This window comes from Rhinolophus ferrumequinum, chromosome 9 (genome assembly GCF_004115265.2).
Source record: "Rhinolophus ferrumequinum isolate MPI-CBG mRhiFer1 chromosome 9, mRhiFer1_v1.p, whole genome shotgun sequence".
In the NCBI taxonomy this organism is placed as follows: domain Eukaryota; kingdom Metazoa; phylum Chordata; class Mammalia; order Chiroptera; family Rhinolophidae; genus Rhinolophus; species Rhinolophus ferrumequinum.
The window spans coordinates 23650691-23673259 of NC_046292.1; positions in this window are offsets into that span (position 1 = coordinate 23650691).

Sequence of the window (22569 nt, forward strand, 5' to 3'; positions counted from 1 at the left end):
TTGTGAAGCCATCTGGCTCTAAGCTTTTCTTTGTTGGGAGGTTATTGATTATTGATTCAATCTCCTTATTTCTTATTGGTGTGTTCAGGCTTTCTATTTCTTCTTGATTTAATCTTGATATGTTGTATGTTTCTAGGAATTTATCCATTTCTTCTAAGTTATCCAATTTGTTGGCATCTAATTATTCATAGTAGTATCTTATGTTCCTTTGTATTTCTGTGGTGTCAGTTTAACTTCCTTTCATTTCTGATTTTATTTGATTATTCTCTCTTTTTTTCTTAGTTAACCAAGCTGAAGTTAGTTGATTTGTTTATCTTTTCAAAAAACCAACTCTTAGTTTCATTGATTTTCCCCCCATTGTTTTTCTATTCTTTATTTCATTCATTGATGCTCAAATCTTAATTATTTCCTTTCTTCTGGTCACTTTGGGCTTAGTCTGTTCTTATTTTTGTAGTGCCTTGAGGTGTAAAGTTAGGCTGATTTGAGGTCTTTCTTCTTTTTGAATGTAAATATTTATTAGTATAAATCCTTCTTAGCACTGCTTTCTTTGTATCCAATAAGTTTTGGAATCTTGTGTTTTCATTTTTCTTTGTCTCAAGATATTTTCTAATTTCTTTTTTAAATTTTTTTTAATTTTAATTTTATTTTATTGGGGAAGGGGAATAGGACTTTATTGGGGAACAGTGTGTACTTCCAGGCCTTTTTTCCAAGTCAAGTTGTTGTCCTTTCAGTCTTAGTTGTGGAGGGCGCAGCTCAGCTCCAGGTCCAGTTGCAGGGGGCACAGCCCACCATCCCTTGCGGAGTCGAGGAATTGAACTGGCAACCTTGTGGTTGAGAGCCCGCACTCCAACCAACTGAGCCATCCGGGAGGCAGCTCAGCTCAAGGTGCCGTGTTCAATCTTAGTTGCAGGGGGTGCTGCCCACCATCCCTTGTGGAACTCGAGGAGTTGAACCGGCAACCTTGTGGTTGAGAGCCCACTGGCCCATGTGGGATTTGAACTGGCAGCCTTCGGAGTTAGGAGCATGGAGCTCTAACCACCTGAGCCACTGGGCCGGCCCCTCTAATTTCTCTTTTGATTTATTCTTTGACCCAATGGTTGTTCAAGAGTGCATTGTTTAATTTCCATGTGTTTGTTAGTTTTCTCATTTTCCTTTTGTTTTGGTTTCTAGTTTTGTTCCATTATGGTTGAGAAAGAGACTTGGAATGCTGTTGATCTTCTTAAATTGGTTAAGACTTCTTTGGTAACTTTGCCTTGTAATTTATTCTGGAGAATTTTCTGTGAGCACTTGAGAAGAGTGTGTATTTTCTGCTTCTTTTGGGTTAAGTGTTCTGTTTGTGTCTGTTAGGTCCATTTGTCTATTGTGTTGTTCAATTTCGCTGTTTCCTTACTGATTTTCTGTCTGGGTAATCCTTCAATTATTGAAAGTGGGGTATTGAAATCACATACTATTATTGTTTTGCTGTTTATTTCTCCCTTCTGTTCTGACAATGTTTGCTTTATATATTCAGGCACTCTGATGGTGGGTGCATGAACATTTGCAATTGTTATATCTTCCTGTTGAATTGCATTTTTCATTGTTATATAATGACCTTCTTTGTTTCTTGTGACTTTTTTACTTAAAATCTATTTTTTCTCATATAAGTATAGCCATCCCTGCTCTCTTTTGGTTACCATTTGCATGGACTATCTTTTTCCATCCCTTCAGTATCTGCTATGTATATCTTTAAATCTAAAATGAGTTTCTTGAAGACAGCATATAGTTAGATCTTTTAAAAAATTCGTTCAGCCACTCTATATGTCTTGGATGGTCTAATCCATTTAAATTTAAAGTAATTATTGATAGATAAGGATTTACTATTGCCATTTTGTTCATTGTTTTCTGTTTTGTGGTTATTTTGTTTCTGTTTTGCTGTCTTGTGATGTGATTTTTTTTTGGTAGAAACATACTTTGGTTCGTTCTTCTTTATTTCCTTTTTGGTATCTACTATAGGTATTTTCTTTGTGGTTATGAGGCTTGCATAAAACTTCTTATATTTATGACAATCTATTTTAAGCTGATAACAATCATATACAAAAATTCTACATTTTTACTTTGCAACACTTTGTCATTGATATCAGAATTTACTTCTTTTTATATTGTGTATCCATTAACACATTTTTGTGGCTATAGTTATTCTTAATATTTTTGGTTTTTAAATTTTATACTTGGGTTAAAAGGATTTATACAGTGCCATCACAATATTACATTATTGCATATTTGTCTATGTATTTACCTTTACTAGTGAGATTTATGTTTTTGTATTTTTTAAAGAATTCCTTCATTTCAATTTGAAGAATTCCCCTTAGCACTTCTTTTAAGGCAAGTGTTTGTCTGAGAAAGTCTTTATCTCTCCTACATTTTTAAAGGACCATTTTGCTGGGTTTATGTAGCAGCAAGGAGCTACATTTTAAGTGGCCACAGAATTTGGGTGTGCAATACGCATTCACCATGCACACTGAGACGGAGTTGAGGCAGCAAAACACTATTTACTAAGTGAGGCAATAAGTAAGATAGACAGAATAAAGCAAAGTAAGACAAAGAGCAACAGTGAGTTCTCACCACCCAAAGAGCATTTCCAAGGCGCTGGGGAACCAAGACAGCCTCTTGGCTTCAGGTGTGTCCAGCAAGCATCCCCGTCGGAGAGTTCCAACTATGAAATCCCCAGGACACTAATTATATAGGGTTTTTCTCAACAGATTACCAGTCAGGAAAGAATGCTAGGCCATAGCGATTATAATCAGCAAGCGTAGGGACAATGAATCACCAGTTTCAGGGTAATTATCTAGGGTAGAAGGCAGGGGACATGATTCCGGCAGTTTCACAATGTACATGAGGTTACTATGGCCACAGGGCAACCTACCTGATCCTATTCATGCTTTCCACTGGTGGGTCAGCTATTGTCCAACCAGGGAGGCTGACAAGGCCTTCCCAAGTTTACTTCTACTGGTGGGGGAGTCAATGTCCGGGTGCCACCCGGGCAGAGAGTTCCCCTGATGCAACAAGTGGAAGGCACAAAGGGGCGCCTAACTCGCATTACGTTTACTTTACAGTATAGTATTCTTGGTTTGTAGTTTTTCTTTTAGCACTTTGAATATATCGTGCCACTCTTAACTTGCCTTGCTAGATTTTTCTAAGAAATCTTCTAATTGTCTTATAGACGGTCCTTTGAATGTGGTAAGTTGCTTTACTCTTGCTGCATTCAAAATTCTCTCTTCATCTTTGACTGTTGACAATTTAATTACAATATGTCTCAGTGTAGACTTCTTTAAGTTCAACCTATTTGGAATCTTCAGGGTTTTATCAGTCTGGATGTCTATATTATTTTACATTCATTTCAGGTGTACAGCATAGTGGTTAGACATTTATATAATTTTAGAAGTGATCCCCCTGACTAGTCTAGTACCCAACTGGCACTACACATAATTATTACCGTATATTGACTATATTCCCTATGCTTTAGTTTACATCCCCATGATTATTTTGTAGATACCAATTTCATAACTACTTCATGTTTTTCACCCTGTTCCTCAATCCTCCTCCCATCTACCACTCTAATAAATGTAATACCCATCTGACACCATACATAGTTATTACAATATTATTGACTATATTCCTAATGCTATACCCACATCCCCATGACTACTTTTTAACAACCAATTTGTACTTCTTAATCCCTTCCCCTTTTTTACCCATTACTAACCCTCCTTCTGTTTGACAATCATCAAAGTATTCTCTATGACTTTGTTTCTGCTTTGTTTATTTTGTTCTTTAGATCCCACATGTAAGTAAAATCACATTGCATTTATATTTCTCTGTCTGACATACTTCACTCAGCACAATACCCTTCAGTTCATCTATGCTGCTGCAGGTGGTGAGAACACATTCCCTTCCATGGCTGAGCAATGTTCCATTGTATATATGTATCACCACCTCTTTATCCATTCTTCCATTGACAGATAACCAGGCTGCTTCTACATCTTGACCATTGTAAACAACGCTGTAGTGAACATATGGATGCACATATCCCCTCAAAATAGTGTTTTGGGGTTCTTTGGATAATTATCTAGAAGTGGGATTACTGGGTCCTTCTTTGTCACTTGTTATAACCTATATTTTAAATCTATTTTGTCTGGTATAAGTATTGCAACCACAACTTTTTTTGTTGTTGTTTGTTTCCATTTTCAAAAAGTTTATTTTCCCCATCCCTTTCAGTCTCTGTGTGTTTTTTGATCTGAAATGAGTCTCTTGTAGGCAGCATATGAGGTCTGACAATTAAGTTCACAAATTCATCCTAGAAAAAGTGCTACATACCTCAGTGCTAAATATCACTACAGCCACCTTTGAAGTACTCCCCTTGGGAAGTTATGCTCCCACGCCAGTGCCTAGTCCACCCTTCAAAGCAATTTTGGAACTCTTTTTCTGGAATTGTCATCAGAGCTGTCATTGTATTACCCTTGATGTCCTGAATGTCATCAAAATGTCTACCTTTCAATATTTCCTTTATCTTTGGGTAAAGAAAGAAGTCATTGGGGCCAGATCAGGTGAGTAGGGAGGGTATTCCAATACAGTTATTTGTTTACTGGCTAAAAACTCCCTCACAGACAGTGTCGGGTGAGCTGGTGCATTGTCATGATGCAAGAGCCATGAATTGTTGGCAAAAATTTCAGGTCATCTAATTTTTCACATAGTCTTTCAGCACTTCCAAATAATAAACTTGGTTAACAGTTTGTCCAGTTGGTACAAATTCATAATAAGAATTCCTCTGATGTCAAAAAGGGTTAGCAACATCGGTGCACCAAGTTCATGAACTTAATTGTCAGACCTCGTATGTAAGGATCTTATTTTCTTATCCATTCAGCCATGCTACATTTTGATTGCAACATTTAATCCATTTACTATTGAAGTAATTGTTGATAGATATGTAGTTATTGCCATTTTATTATTCATTTTATTTATTTTATTATTTATTAAGTTGTTTATGTCTTAAAGAAGTCACTTTTACATTTCTTTTAATACTGGTTTGGTGTTGAGGGACTCCTTTAGCTTTTTCTTGTCTTGGAAGCTCTTTTTCTGTGTTTTGATTCTAAATGATAGCTTTGCTGGGTAGAGCTACAACCCAGCAAATGTGCTTATGTAAGGACCTGCAACCAAGATTACCCAGCAAATGTGCTTTTTATCACAAAGAATATTTTGTGCCAATTCCTTCTGGCCTGCAAAGTTTCTGTTGAGAAATCAGCTGACAGTCTTACAAGGAGCTCCCTTATAGGTAACTAACTGCTTTTCACTTGCTGCCTTTAAGATTCTCTTTTTATTTAACCTTTGGCATTTTAATTATGACGTGTCTTGGTGTGGGCCGTTTTGGGTTCATCTTGTTTGGGACTGTCCGCATTTCCTGGGCTTGTATATCTATTTCCTTCACCAGGTTAGGAAAGTTTTCAGTCATTCTTTCTTCAAATAGGTTTCAATTCCTTGCTCTCTCTCGACTCTTTCTGGTACCCCTATGATGCAAATGTTGGTATGCTTGATGTTGTCCCAGAAACCTCTTAAACTCTCCTCACTTTTTTTGGATTCTTTTTTTCTTTAAGATGTTTGTTTGGGTAAACGTTTTCTGCTACCTTATCTTCTCAATTGCTGATTTGAATCTCTGCTTCACCTAATCTACTGTTGACTGCCTCCAATGTATTCTTCATTTCTGACTTTTTAAATGTTTTCAATCTCCATTTTTATGTTTCCTATCTCTTGGTTGAAGTTCTCCCTGAGATCATTGATCCTCCTTAGAACCAATGTTTGGAATTCTGCTTCTGGAAGGATGCTTGTCTCCATTTTGTTTAGTTCTTTTTCTGGAGCTTTATTCTGTTCTTCTATTTGGGACATGTTTCTTTGTCTCCCCATTTTGGCTGCCTCCCTATGTTTGTTTCTGTGTATGACTGCTATGCCTCCTGGTCTTAGTAGAGTGGCCTTATGCAGTAGGTGTCCTGTGGGACCCAGTGGTACAGTCTCCCTGGTTACTAGAGCTGGGTGCTCCAGGTGTATCCCTTGTGTGGGTTGTGTGTGCCCTCCTTTTGTAGTTGAGACTTGATTGCTGTTTGTACATTGATGGGAGGGATACACTCTCATGCTGATTGGTTGTGAGGACTGGCTGTGACTACAGTGGAAGAGCTATTGTGCAGGAGTGACCCTACTGAGCAAAATTAGCCTTAGTGGAGCTCTGGTGCCTGCCCAGTGTACCCTTTGGGTGTGTCATCCTTGGAGGTGGCCGGTAATGCTCTGGCCCAGTCTGAAGCTGACCACTGAGCTTGCCAGCCCTGGGCCTCCCAGGGGGCACCCTCTAAAGGCCAAGTTCAGCCACAGTCTGTGCCCTGCCTGGAGCCTCCTGGCATGAGCCACAGGACCATCCAGAGATGGCTGCCACCTGCACTGTACTTGGAGTTGTCTTGAGAGGCCAAGGCACGAACCAAGGCCAGCTGTAACTAGTGCTGGGCTTAGGGCTGCTCAGCCAGAGTTTGGAAAATGCTGAAGCTAGATGCTGCTTATTTGGGTTTTGTGAACCTTTGAGAGATTTTAGGAAAGTGTGCAGCATGAGCCAAGGCAGGCTGTTTTTTATGGGAAAGCCACTGGCTTGGGTGTGCCTGAAATTAGGTGGGACAGGGTCTGAGGGAATAACTAGGATGAGGCAGATGAAAGGTGATAGCCAGTTTGATGGAGACTCAGATATGGTGTCTGCCTGTATCTGCATGCAGGGAAGGGGAGGGCTCAGCAAAGAAACAATGGCTTTTGCCAGTTCCTTCTGCCAGAAGAAAGCTGCCCCTCCAGTCCTTACCCTGAAGCTAGAAAATTCAGTTCCTTCCCGTATGTCCCTGATGCCTTTCAAGATGCTGCGCCAGCACTGGAGCTCAGAGTGAGTGAGTCCATTAGCGAGTAAGTCCATGCACATTCCCTTTAAGAGGAACACCTGGGAGTGAAGCTGCCCTCCGTCTCACTCAGCTACAATCTCTGCTGGTTTTCACAGCCAGATTATGGGGAATTCTCTCCCCAGCACTGAAACCCTGGGCTGGGACCCCTCACTCCTCAGGGAGGGGGCACCTCCGCAGCTGAGATATCTCTCCCAGTTTTTAATGTTCACACATGGGTACGGGACCAGCCCATTTTGCATCTCTGCCCCTCCTACCAGTCTCAAGGTGGCTTCTTCTGTATGTCTATAGTTGTAGGACTGTGGTTCAGCTAGAATTTAGGCAATTCTCAATAATGGTTGTTCTGCAGTTTGGTTGTAATTGATGTAGTCCTGAGAGGAGGTGAGCACAGCATTTACCTACCCTGCCATCTTGACTGGAGACTTATTTTTAATTTTAAAGAGAATTTTTAAAATGTACACTAATCATATGCTGTTTGCTATAAGGTTATTATAGTCAACCCTATATCAGTTTAAGTAAGTTTCCTTCTATTCTGAGCTGGTAACAGTATATGTTTTTTTAAAAAAATCAATGGATGTTGAATTTTATTGAAAGCTTTTTTGCATCTCCTGAGATGATGTGCTATTTCTCCTTTAACTTGTTAATGAGTAAGTTACATCCATTGATATTATAATATTTCAATAGTAATTTTATATTTTGTTTAAGTTTGTATCTACGTTTATAAGTGACATTGGATTGTGATTTTGTTTTCTTTTGTTGACATTGTTAGCTTTAGGTATCGAAGGATATTAGCCTCATAATATGATTTGGGAAGTGTTCCTTCGTTGTGTAGTCTCTCAAAGAATTTGTGTAATTTTGGAATGACCTGTTTATTAAATGATTGTTAAAACTAATGGGTATAACCTTCTGGCCCTATATTTTCTACATGGAACAATTTTACATTACTGACTCTCTTTAATTGTTATAGAACCGTTCATGTTATCTATTTTTTTTATAAGCTTTGCATTTTTTCTAGTTATTTCTTCATTTTATCTACATTGTCAAATTTACTGTACAGTTGTTCATAACAGTTTCTTATTGCCTTTTAAATTCTGTGTAATACCTAGATGTGTCCCCTTTTATATATCTAGTATTTTAAATTTCTGTAAGAATCTTACCAGATATTTGATAATTCTTTCAGTCTTTTTGAAGTATTTACTTTTGACTTTGCTGATTGCCTCTATTGTACATATTTCTAATTTTAATAACTGTGTTCTTCTTGTTATTTCCTTCCTTTTACTATTTTTGGGTTGATTCTATTATAATAGAATTTTGATATCTCCAGATTTTTTTTCGTGTTGCCTGTCACTAATTGGAGTCTAATTTGCAAATAGGCATCAGCCTCTCTCTGACTTTCTTCTCCTTCCCAGCTCCTTGGGAAGTTTAAATGGCACCCAGATGCCACATGGGCCCCAAAGAGGCAGGGCATTATGGGAAGAGGGAAAGTCAGGCCTATATTCCTGAGGAGAAATGTCATCTCACAATTGGCAGATATTGTCATGATCCTGGCTTGAAATGCAGCCTCCAACTCAGTATAGCTCTTTCTTATATCGGCTGATATTTTGGGATTCATAAATGTAGACTTGGGAAGAGAATTGAGCTCATATTGTATGTGTTTCCTATGATTATTTCTCTAAGCATTGTATTTTGAAAACATGGTTCCCAGAGGAGAAAGAAAGTTTATGATTCCTTGAAACGTGATAGGGCTGCCTAAAATGCATGCAGTCAGTTGTGGAAGTCATGGTTCTACCTGTGCCACGATGGTGTAAACATTGCATATTTGTCATCAAAATGGAAGATAAACACAACTTTTTCAGAAAGGTGCCCCGATGATTCTTCACCACCAGCCTCCCTCTCTACATCTGGATCCCTCCCCATCCTTTATTTCCTAAGGTTTAAGTCTAGGAAGGGGCTTCTAAGCTAGAAGGCAGGCAACAAAAGAAAGATGGGCCGCTTGGAGGACATACAGTCCTGGGGTGGTAGACTGTTACATTCTACTTAAATATTCTCTGAAGGAGAAGCATATCTCCTCAGCCCACTTACGTTAGGCTTGGGCATGTTACTTGCTTTGGCTAAAGTAATGTGAGCCAAGTTGACATATGCTTTGTCTGAACAGAAGCTTTAAATGTGTGGCTTGTGTCAGCCTCTTGCTCTTCCCCTCTACTATGCGAATGGGTGTATGTCACACAAAGGATGCTTCTTCCACCTGGGTCCCAGAATGAGAAGATACATAAAGCAGAGCTAAGAAGAACCATAGCTGTCAGGCTGCTGCCGACATGCAACATGAGCATAAAGTAAATGTCTGTTGTTTGAAGCCTTGAGCTTGGGGGTTGTTTGTTATACTTTAAAGCTGCCCCATATACCTGTCTTCACCACTTCTGGGCTATGTGATCTTCAGAGAGTTGCTTCATTTATTCGCCCCATCATTCACTGATGCCTACTATGTGATATGTCCTGTTTTGGACACTGTTAATCAAAGAGGAATGAGGCAAGTTCCTGCCATGAGGGAGCTGATTGGGTACAGTGTAGTGGGGAAGATAGGAGTTGAGGTCTGGGTCAGAGTTCAGCACAAGTATTGGGAGAAGGACCCCTGACTCATCAGTGAGATCATGAAGGACTCCTTGGAGGTACCCGTGCTAAATCTTAAGGGACAAATAAACCAAATGGCAGAAGGAAAGTTTTTCTTGCAGAAGAAACATCCCAGGCAGAGGCTCATGGCAAACTGAGAGCTGCTTAGGATGGGGCTGGGACCAGATGGCTTCTAAGAATCTGCTCCTTCCATTCTCAATTTCATCCATCCTCTGAACTCTGCTAAGAAAGCTCAGACGCACGGCCTCAAGTCAATAGTAGCCCCTGGTTGGTGCCCTGGGCTCTGTCTAGGCACCCAAATGATTACAGTGAATTGCTTTGCTTTGGGAACTGACCTAGGAGGGAAGTAGAGGGTCCTGGGACTGAATAAGTTTGGAGGAGCCTTGCTACCATCAGCCTCAGGCACCGAGGCAGGAGAGAGAGGCTGGAACCCAGGCTGCTGCCTTCTCACCACGGTTGACAAAGAGTGACTGATTCTGAGTGAATAATTTACTTTTTGTTTCTGCATTCATCAGACCAAATGAAGAGTTCCCTCATCTGAACAGAATGGATTGGCCAAGTTAATCCCAGAGTCTGTCTGGGGGAAGTGAAGCATGGTAGAAAAGTAATATGGAAGGCTTGCTGCTGGGAAATATATTGAGTCCAAATAGGAGAGAGATGAGAAAGAGGCAAAATAACAGTCCAGTAGAACAAAGTTCCTGAGTGCTAAACCCTGTAGTTAACTCTCAAACAGGTTCAAGATATTTCATTACCCTCCTGACCATGTCCAGCTACACTTTTTACCCTTTTCTTTCATTTTTAATTTCTTTTCTTTTTAAAATTATAACTAAGAACAAAGGATTTCATCTGTGTTAACTCAGACTAATTTGTCTGATTCCTGTGTCTCTCATTTTTGATTAACAACAAGCAACAACGCTTGGCCTCCACTGACAAATTCACCTGGAATCTTGAGCGCCTGCTACGTGCCAGGCACTGTTCTAGGCACCGGGTAGACAGCAATGAGAAAACATAGTTTCTGCTCCATGGAGCTTGTGTTCTTCTAGAGGGTCTTTGGATGTCCTCCTCTGATGTGACACTGGTCAACATGTCCACGAAGGCGGTGCTCTAAAACCCTCCCCCCCCCCCCCCCCGGTTTCTGGAGTTCCTTTGTACTAAGTTAGCTTCATGCGTGTTCTGTCATTTGATCCTGACAACAACCCTGTGAGGGAGCTATTGTTGATCCTATCTCAGAGCAAGGAGACTGAAACTCTCAGTCAAGGGCTTCCCTCAGAGCACAGGATATCAGAGTCTGATGCGGGACCACTGCTCCTTTGGGCTCATGTGCTTCACACGTCCTCACTTGTCTAACTCCTTCCGCTCTTGGCTGTGAGGCAAAGTCTCTGTACAGCCCTCCCGCCCCCCATGACTGAGCGCACTTCAAAACAAATCCCTTCTTAAATCCTGCCATACGTGACAACATGGATAACTCTGAGAATACTGTGTGAATGAAATAAGCCAGTTGCTGAAGGACAAATAGTGCATGGTTCCCCTCACATGTGGAATCGAAAGTAGTCAAACTCATAGAAAGTAGAATGGTGGTTCCAGGGGCTGGGGGCGAGGGGGAACAGAGAGTAGTTGTTCAAGAGGTAGGTATCCAGTGTCAGGTCTGCAAGGTGAACAAGTTCTAGAGATCTGCTATACAACACTGTGGTTATAATACACAACACTGTGCTGGACACTGAGAGAAGAGTCCTGAGGGAAAGAGAGTAGATCTTGTGTTATCTGTTCTCCCCACACACACACAAGAGTTCCTTCTCCTGTGAGCTGGAAATGTAGCTGAAGTAATCAAGACCAAGAGTCCTGAGTGAGTGGGGACAAGGAGGAGAGGAGGACCACTGGATTTCCCCCATATGTTGTGGAGTGAGGTTCCTCATTTAATCAACAAGTATTTACTAAACACAGACTCTGTGCCAGGTATTCACACAGGCAAAATCAGAGCAGACAGATAAGATTCCTGTCTTCCTAGAAATTAGATTCTAATAGGGAAAGCAATAATAAGCAAGTAAATAAACATCCCAAACAATCATTTCAGGCTATAAGGGTTGTGAAGGAAATAGATGGGCAGGGTATGACAGTAACTTGGGGTGGGATTGTGGATATGGCAGCCTCTATGAGACAGTTGCATTTGAACTGAGACCTGAGGGCTGGAAATAAGCCAACCATGCAGAGAACTGGGGCAAGTGCATTCCAGGCAGAGGGAACAGCAAGTGTAAATGTCTAGAGGTTAGAGGAGCCTTGTTGCATTCAAAGAACAGAAAGGAGACCAGTACAGGAGGAGTGTTGTAAGCAAGGAGAATATTACAGGATGAGATTAGTGAAGTGGGCAGGAGTCAGATTATTCCAGGGGGGAGTTTGAGCGGGGGGCTGAGGGATAAAAACCTGAGTCCCATCTTTCTGTTATAAAAAATAACACTCTAGCTGATGAATGGAGAGGATGATAGGGATCAGGGAGAGAAGTAAAAAGAACACGTTTGAAGCTATTCCACGGAGTGATGGTCAGGCTTGCACTCCAGAAGTGGTAGTGGGGAAGAAGGCAGGAGAAAAGATTTGAGAACGTTTAGGGGTGAAACTGATCAAACTTGTTGATGAATTGGATGTATGAGGTAAGAGGGAACAAGAATTCCTCAGATTTAGATCTGAGCAATTGAGTAATTGAAGGTGACATTTTAATGATGTGGAAAAACTAGAGGAAGAACAGATCTGGGCCCATGGGGAGTGGAAATCAGGAGATGGAAACTGGACACCCAAGTGGAGACAGTTGTCTACCCGTATCTTGAGCTCAGGGCAGAGGCTTTGAAAGCAGACAGTGTGGCGTGCCCGGGAGAAATGATTGGTATAGAAGTGGTTGGGCCTTGTTAGAAACCTGCTTTTCCACGAGCAAGAGGATTTATTTAAAGATGGGTGGAGTCAAGAAGTAGGTTTCTTATTTTCACAGATGGTGTTTTCTTTTCTTGAAACAGTCACCGTCTCCTCACACCTTAGGAGGCTGTTTTTCCCCAGAAGGCAGAGAAGTTGTTAGAAGAGGCAGGGTGCTGGAGCTGGGCCCTCTGTCATCCTTGTATCTTCTCATTATCAGGCTTCCCCTGGAATCCAGGAGCTTCAAAAGACATACAGGTCACAGAGGGGGAGAAGGTGACATTAGCTGGAGACTAATGCCATTGCTCCCCTGAGCTAATCCCTCCACTTCCATTACCAGCTGCGGTGTGTAGGAAGACATTTAATGCTCTGTGGACATGCTCTCCTGGAGATGCATGTGGACATGTCACCACCAGATTGAGGAACCTGATGGTCCAACCCAGGGTTGGCAAACGACAGCCCAGGGGCCAAATTCAGCCCGCTGCCTGTTTTTGTAAGTGAAGTTTTATTGGCACGCAGCCTTACCCATTTGTTTACACATTGTTTATGACTGACTTCAAGCCACAACAGCAGAGTTGAATCATTGTGACAAAGACTATTTGGCTCTCAAATATGAAAATCTTTACTAGACAGCCCTTTAGAGAAAAATTTTGCAGACTCCCGGACCATTCAACTAGACCTGGAAGTATGTATGCAGAACTGTGTGGTCACTTCCCTTTATTGCTGCCCTGGCATCCCTCTCCCAGCTCCTTGGACAAAGCTTCTTGTCCTTCCAGGAGACCCTATGTTATAGGAATGACCCGAGGAAACACTCTCAAACAAAGTATCCTAGGACCAGCCCTGTAGCCTCAGAACCTGGAGACTGAAAGGGAACTGGAAGATCGTCCAGGCTCCACCACTGCTAAACCACCCAGTCAGTTAGTACTGCCCGTCTGCCCCTTAGAAGTCAGAGCGTGTCCCGTGCTCCACCGTGATGGGGACCAGGAAGCGCATCTCTGTTTCTCCCTGTGTGTCTTCCCACTTCGGTTCCTGCTATCACCTGCCCACTCTGCCTCGTGTTACTACCGCCTCAGTTGGTCTTGTGAGATGACATTGTCTTTATGAGGCAGGATAGATGGCCTAGGGCATCGACACCCCCTCCAGGATACCGAACGAGGTCCCTCCTTTCAGGGAAGTAAAACGAGGACCTACACCCGACACCCACGGCTAGAGATAAACAAGAACTTGTATCATTTGGCAGGGCCAGTATCCATCACTCATGCCTGACGTTTTGCTAATTTTAATGTCATTATAATCTCATTTACATTGTGGTTACCGAGACTCCCACCAGGCACCTGACGCCATGACAGTTCCAGAGGAACCAAATAAGGCCAAAAAGGAGGAAAACAGAGATCCTGTCCCTAGAGAGGAGGAGACAGGCTGATGTCCCCAAATTCTTGCCCCTAAGAGAGATGAACACCCTAAACAAGACCTTCTTGGGGTGACTTGATCTCTGAGTTTGCCCGTACTTCCTTCTCAAGTGTGTGCTTTCACTTTAATAAATGCCCTACGTTTTCCTACATTTGTCCTGCTTTTGAATTCTTTCTTGCAAGAAGACAAGAACCTGGTTTCTGCTCCAGGTTGAGTCTGCTTCGGGACACGCCTGGGAGCCTCCAGCATCACTCTGAGTAGAGCTTTCTGGCTAGACCAAGTCAGAGGCCATGGGCAAGCTTGTCACTTGCCTGCCCCTTGGCCTAGGTGCTCTCTTGTGGTGGCATCTGTGAGATGGTCACATATTATCAGCAGTACAACTTTTGCAGAAGGACTTCACTGGATGGGAGTCGTGGGCATGACTGTTGGGAGACTGCCGCTGGCCTGTAGTTTGATGAATATTGACCTAGCTATCATTTCCTTCAGTTAGATTGAAACAATCCTCAGAGCTTCCCATATTCAGGGGTTCACAGGGTCTGGCTAGGCAGGACCTGTTCCCACAAACCCCAGCATCTGTCACCAGCCACCATGTTTCCCCACTAACCATGTTTTTCTGCAGGAGCTGAGGCAGAGGTGGCTGAACAGGAAAGTCCTTCATCCGAGTTGCTGGGGAGACTGTGTCCTCTCCCTCCCACACTTTTCCTCAGCACAATATCAATGTCCACCTAAGTCGGCTTCTCCATGACGCTCACAAGCTATTCAGAGAGAGCTGTCCTCCCCACTCCCCAAAACCTTCAGTGAAGCACGAAAACTTCAGTCATTTGGCTCATTCAGACTTTCCAGATGTCTAATGTTGGGCAAGAGATGCATGCTGCTGACGGATGGCACTTCTTCACCTTCCACCCACATGTTTGACATCGTGCAGATCTGGAGGCATTTGAAAAAGAAGACTGATTTGTTTTATTAATGAAAAAGCGGTTAAAATAACACTGGAGAAAGTTTTGACAAGTCCCACATAATCCCACTGCTCTAATTCATCAGCCACTTCCACTTTTGCCGATTTCCTTCCTGGGTTGGTTCATCTCACACACGTATACATAGAATTGCACACACAGTATTCCCACCGTGTGGTAATCTGCTGCTTTCATTTATTATTCCATCAGACACATTCTCTCTCTATTTTTGCATTATCTTTAAAATTATCGATCCCTTAATGGTTTCATACTAGTCCTGTGTAGTGGATATACTATTTTCTTAGGGCAGTGATTGGGAGCATGGTCTCAGGCTTAGCCTGCCTCATTTAAAGCCTACCAGCTCTGTGACTTTGGGCAAGTTAGTAATTTAAACTCCCTGAGCCTCAGTTTTTACATCTACAAAAATGGAATCAATACTAATCACTGAGGGATGTTGTCAGGGTTAAAATGAGATAATATGTAAGCATCAGTCAGCATAGGCCGTGTGTTATGTAACAAACAACCCCCCAAGTCTCAGTGGCTTAAGACACAAAGGTTTATTTCTTTCTCATGTTAGTGTGAGCATCATGGGTAATTGGTGGGGGAAGGGGGTTGGTGGTCGTGTGGTTCTGCTCATTCCAGTTACTTAGAAACTCAGGCTGACAAAGCAACCATGTGTCACCTGTTTTACAACTATCTTGACAGAAGTACATGTCCCCACCCACCAACAAAGGGGACCAGAAGTATAATCTTATCTTGTGTCTTAGAAAGGGAGAATTAGAAACATTTGATAATTTCCACAACATATGATTGTGGAATTACATATATGTTGTTACACTTAGTTCCACAACATAAAAAAAAAAAAGTCAGACAATTAAGTTCACGAACTTCCCACTGTGCACTTACTTGGTGGAAAGTTCACGAACTTAATTGTCTGACCTTTCGTATAATTAAAATGGAATAATACCTGTGAAGTTCCTAGCACAGTGTCTCAGGAACATGGGAGCACTTAGTAAGGGTAGACACTCATTATTGTTACCATTTTTGTTTTCAGATTTTTTTTAAACAATTACAGGTAGTGCTTTAATAAACATCTTTATATAGAAGTTTTGTTTGTTTTTTACTTCTATTGAAATTTTCCCTAAGGATTAATCCTCCAAAGTAGTGTTAAGTGCCTGAGCTTCAGGATCAGGCATAGGAGGATTCAAATTCTGGCTCTGAAACTTACCTGATGGGGAACCCAAGGCCAGAAAGTATCTGAAATCAATGACTAAATCACCGTTTTGGTTTTGTTGCATCATCTGATTTAGATTTCTTATCCTGACATGATGTCTTCCACTTGTGGTGGTTGAAAATTTCTAATTTCTGTTTTTAGGTACTACCCAGAGGTAACGTTTCATATAGTATGTCGCGCCCTCTACAACTACAATCTAATCTCCGTCCTGTAGACAAATGACTCTGTGTGTCTGACGTGTGTGATCTTGGCCTTGCTGAATTCCCCTTGGTTGAATGTACTGGAGGGGTGTCAGCTGGTGATGTCACTCACAAGAGCTGAGGCAGACTTGAAATAACTGCTTTTGTTGAGACAGCAGTGGTGTGCACATTTTCCACGGCATGGGGTGTTGGAGTCTAGCTCCAGACCCAGCCCGGGATCGAGCCTGAGGCCTCAGGTTACACCCTGTGTAGTCTGCCTATAGTGGCCTTGCATCTGATTGTGGACAAGCTGCTTAATAATTATGTATGCCTTCCTTTGTTCCGTGATAAAACAGGTACAGAAACATCCTGGTGTGAATAGAGGCATCATAAACTTAACTTCCTTTTGCTTGCAGAGAGGCAAAATGTCCTTATGGCTTTCGCTAAGCACAGTGATATGGGAAAAGGAGATCGTTGGATTTGTCTGTTAAATATTTAGATCGGTGGTTTGCCACCCTCAACGTCTATCAGAAGAGTAACTTAGAAACAATGACGTCTGGATCCCACCCAGAGGGATTCTGATGTAAGAGGCTGGAGTGTGTCCAGGTCATTGAGAGTTTTAAAAGCTCCCCAGGTGATTTTACTATTCAGCAAAGTTTGAGAACAGTGGACCGGACCAGTGTGTCTCAGACTTGAACGTGCTGCAGAATTCCCCAGAGGGCTTGTTACAACTCAGCTTGCAGGGACTCACCTCCAGAGTTTCTATTTCAGCATTTAGTAGATGTGGGGTAGAGCCTGGGAGTTTGCATTTCTAACAAGTTCCCAGGTGCTGCTGCTGCTGCTGCTGCTGGGACAAAGGTTGCAAACAGAGAGCCACTGATGACCATACCATTTGCTCTCTGTGCACTTCCCTCCTGTGAAGGGCTTTGAAAGGGACAGTTGGGGCTGGTCTTTCGGAGGCAGGAGAATAAACAGAACGCCCTCTCTTCGTGTTCCCCAGCCCTGAGGCCCATGGGACTCTTTCATGAGGTGCAGTCAGGTAACTTGGTCCACAGTGTTTTTCTTTAAGGAGCTAGCAGCTGGGGGAAGTGCTCAGGTGGGGCTTGGTTCAGCGAGCCTGTGCCACCAGCTCCCCTGTGACCTGGAGACATCAGTGTCCCTCTTTCCATTACCTCCATTAGCACACTTATTTGTGGCAATGTCTCTTCCTGGCTTCTCAGGGTAGATATAAAGTGCTGAAGGTGAAGCCGCACTTGATGTCTGAAACATCCAGGATAGAAAGGAGGGACATAATGGTCTCTATCCCAGGGGACCAGAGCAGCATGAGGCAGGGGCAGGGGGGATGTGATGTAGTAGCAGCCCAGGTGGGGCTAGGGTGGGGGTGGGGGGACAGGCGGAAGAGGAGCCTGGCCAGAGTTACTCCTGGGCCAAAATATTCCCAAATGAACTGGCCTTAAGACCCCCGAACAGTTTGAGGACAAAGCAGGTATTTATTTCTCTATTATCCAGATAAATGTAGTTGTGACGAGGTGGTATGTGTCAGGGTGTGGGGGAAGGCTGGGGGACATGCTGATGAGAAATATATTTTTGCATATTATCTGAGTGACTGGTGCGTACCTTCTGTGGCATGGCTGGGGGTGATTTAATCATCCCGAGTATTCAGAAGGAGAATGCTCAGTCCTGTAGACCTGCTTTGGCAGACAAAAACACCTCAGAACAAACAGCAAAACCAACAGTAATAGCTAACACTTACACAGAACTGGCTCTGCCAGGCACCATTAAGCGCCTTATGTATACTGACTCATTTCATCCTCACACCAACCCTAAGAGGTAAGGACCATTATTATTCCCATTGTATAGATGAGGAAACTGAGGTATAGGAAGGTTAAGTGTCTTACCCAAGGTTACATAGCTAATAAGGATTTGGACCCAGGGAATTTTGGTCCCAGAGTCCATGTTCCTAGTCCTGGAGGGGCTGTTTGTGAGGGGTTCTGGCACCAACTCAGGAGGTTCTTTTAATTGTTTTGAAATCTGTGGTCAGGTTCTGTGGGCCAAAAGCAGGGGCATGACTCCTTCCTGGCCCAACCCTTATTAGATCAAGTACATTGCCTGAATTTCACTCCCTTCTGGGGTTGTTTCTTTTCCTGAAGGCTCTTCGTGCTAAGTGGCTCCTGGTCTGCCTTAGGCAAGAGAGCAGTTCTTCGGCAATGGTAGGCAGAGTTAACTCCATCGCCTTCCCTTTCTGTGTCCAGCTCTCCACTGTCTGCATGCCCTCGTGGTGCCCAAATCCCCTATCATCATGCCTCCCCAGACGTGTTCCCCGCACCTCTTTCCAAAGCAGCCTCTCCTCCTAGTTTTCCAGACACCTCAAAACATCCTTAAATAAACTCGATAAGTGCACACTAGAGGGGGAAAGCAGTACATTCACTTTTCCCCAAAAAACTTCCAACCACCTTAAGCACAAACCCACTCTCCCTTCCATCTAGCACATTCACTTTTTCCTTCTTCCATTCTCTAGTCATCATTTTTTACTACTTGGAGGATACAGGAGAAATAAAATGGACCAGGAGTGGGTCAAGCTGTGTCCATCTTTGACATTTATTAACTATGAATAATGGTTGACAAATCTCACAATATTATTAGTGGTTACGAGCAAAGACTAGGGTGTCAGACCAACCTGGGTTCAAATCCTGACTCTGCTGTGTTTGGACTGAAAGAAAGTGACTAAATCTCTTTGTATCGCAGGTCTCGGGTCTGTAAAATGAGACAATAATGCTGATCTTGTAGGGTTACTGGGAGAACGAAAGGACCGCACACCTGTAATGTGCCCAGTACAGTGCCTGGTGTGGAGAGCAAGCTTTCAATTAGTGGTAATTATGATAGCTGTTATTACGATTACTGCCCTCTCTGGTCTCAGTTTCCTCAGGGCTGGCCTGCTTGATTTCCCAGGGTGTTCCCAGCTTCCACATCCTCTGACTCATTGGCATCCTTCTTATTTCAGGTTTTTTATTAGATTTCTATGACTGACTCATCTTTCTCCATCTCTCTCCCTTATCATCACCCTCCATGAAAAATGAACCTTCCTTCCTTTGGTACTCAAGCCATTGACCCATCATCTCTGCCCAGGGGGGCAGGTAGAATAATCCAAGTCAGCCAGCCCCCCTGCATGCCACAGCTGCTTTGAGTCAGATTCCATTGGATTTATAAGGCATCTGAGGAGTAGGTAGTCGATATGAATAACCATTACATTGGGGAGGGCTTTTTCTTCTCCCTTTGACTGATGACAGCTAAATTACTGCTAAATATAGGCCTTGAATTTGCATGAATCTGCAGCTTGCCACAGCCAGGCTGGGGGTTTTATTGACAGCCGAGGCACTGGAGGCAGGCAGGCACCTGCTCCGATACACCTCTTCCAAGGAAGCACGAAGTCAGACAAAGCCGCCCTTCCCTCACTTCCTCTCCAAAGTGTGTACTCTTCTCTCCAAGCCTCCAGGCCTGTTGGTTGCAAGGGAAGAGCCTGGGCTACATGGGCCATCCAGCCGTGTGATCCTAAGCAAATCACTTAATCACTCTGCACCCAGCCCCAGCCTCAGTTTCCCCATTGGTACAATGGGTTACCAATAACATAGAATGCCAGTCATTATTGCACGTAAAGAGAAATTTGAAAATAGGCTGTTTTAAGTTTCTGTCTTGTCGTACCAGCACGTTTGCTTCTTCATCCTTAGGTTATTGTTCTAAACTCCCAATCCCAATCAAATTCAGGGCAAAAAGAAGGGGGCAGCCTTCCTTGTCACCTCCCTTTTTATCAAGGAGCATGATGTTGCCTAGAACACCTAGGAGCTTTCCCCGTGATAGCTCGTGGTAACAACCACAGTAGTAATGAGGATACTAACGATGGTAGCATTTATGGAGTACTGACTGCATGGCAGGCGTGGGTTCCCTTACTAAATACTCACAACAATACCAAGAAATGGGTGCTATTTCTAAGGGGCACAGAGGTTAAAAAAGAAACTTGCCCAAAGCTACTCAGCAGGTAATTAATCGTCAGAGGTGAAATTTGACAAACTCCAAGGAGTTTGTCTATCGCGCTCAGACTCTATAACGAGTTTGAATGAAGGTTACGTTCACTTGTTCAGCATAAGGTGGGGTCCTGTGGCTGGAGAGGGGACCTACCTTCCCAAGTGCCTTAGACATGCCTATTACAGAGGCTAACCTGGGATTCTTTAAACTAAGGAAGAAGGGGAAATGGCTTGGGGTAGAAAGCAGAGGTGTGTGCTCCACTGCCTCACAGGTTGTTAGAGTGAAAGACAGAAAGCCCTGGTTTACTCTGCTCAGGGTGCCATAACAAAACACCATAGACCGGGTGGCCCAAACAACAGACATTCATATCTCACAGTTCTGGAGGCTGGGAATTCCAAGATGGAGCACGGTAGGTTTCATTCTGAGGCCTCTTCTCTTGGCTTGCAGGCAGCCATGAGCTCTCTGTGTGCTCACACAACCTCTTCTTTGTGAGCGTGTGGAGAGAGAGAAAGCTGTCCAGTGTCCGTCTAATCCCATCACGAGGGCTTCACTCTCATGACCTCATCTAACCCTAATCACCTCCCAAACGCCCCATCTCTAGATGCCATCACAGTGGGATTTGGGGCTTCACCATCTGAATTTAGGAGGGGACACATTCAGTACATGGCCACTCCTTAGTGCTTTTTTCAAGGTCGGTGTCCAGTGGAGGAGAGGACCCCTCTCTTCCTCCTCCGCTTATTGATTAAATTAATTATTTTGACCATGTAATGTGAGACTAACTGTGAGACACTAGAGTCGAGTTGGGGAGAGAAGACAAGAAACAGTTAAGTCATGGCTCATGATGGCATTTGTTTAAGGGCCAAATGCTTGTTCAGAGATGGGCCAGATGGAGCAGTGGGTCCAGCTTCTCCCGTCGATCATGGTGGCCAATCTGCTGAACTTCCAGATCTATCCTAGGCTGAGATGTAATGGAACAGACCTCAGTTAACTTAGAGACAGATTTTTGGACATCCTGGGCAAGACCATTTTAGGACAGAAAATCTCAGCTGGCAGAACCAGTTTTGGAGAAAGATAATTTTCTGTGGCTGAGGAAAGCTGCACTAAATGTGGATGAGGCACAGGCTTAAAGCCTGTGAAATAATCAGAAGATATTTATGGAGGGGTCATAGTGGGGTGCAGACAGTGGATGGCATCAGGTCCAGCCAGCCTGCCTCCAGTGTCTCAGCAGGCTGAGTGGTGGGCGAGCTGATACGCGAGTGAGAACGAGGCAGAAGTTTGGTAAAATATTACCAAAGGAGGAGCACTGGCATTAAGGAGCCGTGGATGGAGGTGCCAGTTGCCAGAACAGAGGTGGAAGTGTGGGTGTGCCAGCCGGTTGGAGCTAATGCTGCCGTCAGAGGGAGAAAGCCAGAGAGGTGACCAACCAGAAGCTGAGTCCAGATTGCCGCCAACAAGGAGTGTGGTTGTTGGGGATGTTGAAGAGCCAAAGTGTGAAAGGCGATGAAAGAAGATGCCTCTGTGGCATCACCGAAGGAGCTGGGCCAGGACAAGTGACAAGGGGACAGGGTTGCCCCGTGTGCAACTCCCAGACTGACTGGGTCTGAATCCCAACTCTACCATTAGTAACTTGGGACCTTGGACAATTACTGAAACTCTCCAAATCCCAGCTTTTTTTTTTTTTTTCCCTACCTGGCTAAAAAGACAATGGTGATTGTTGAGGATTATAGAAGGTGTGCAGGCAATGTGGCCAGAAGTGTCTGGCACACGGTAGGAGGAGATTGTGGGCTCCATCTTTTTTAAGTTAATGGGAAGTTGGGTAGAGATAGGCCGCCTCTGTCCCGTGGGCCTTCCTGCCAATGAGAACAGCTACCTCAGGCTTTTATCATGAAAGCCCGCTGCTGGGGAAAATGTCACCCGGGAGAAGCTCTTTGAACCCCTTCTTGATGGAAGATGAATCAATGGTCAGCTTCATTTCAGAGGCAGGAGGTCCTCTAATCCCAACTTTTCATCTAGTTTTCTGCCATCTAAGACTTCTTCAGGGGAGGTCTCAGCCCCTTTGTTCTCTAGGATTGACCCTGAGAAAGTTGAGGCCCTAGCCCCACTGCCCACATGACCTGGGCCGACCCTGGGGTCTAGATTCTAGTGGCATTTCTGAGGGTTCTTGGCAGCGCTTGCTCATTCAGTCTCCACCCCTCTGGACACACTTGATCTGCAGTCAGCCCTAACCTCCCACAGAGCCCAACAGCAAGAGATTTTGTCCTGGAAATAGTAGTGAAGTTAGAAATAGTCTTGGCTGC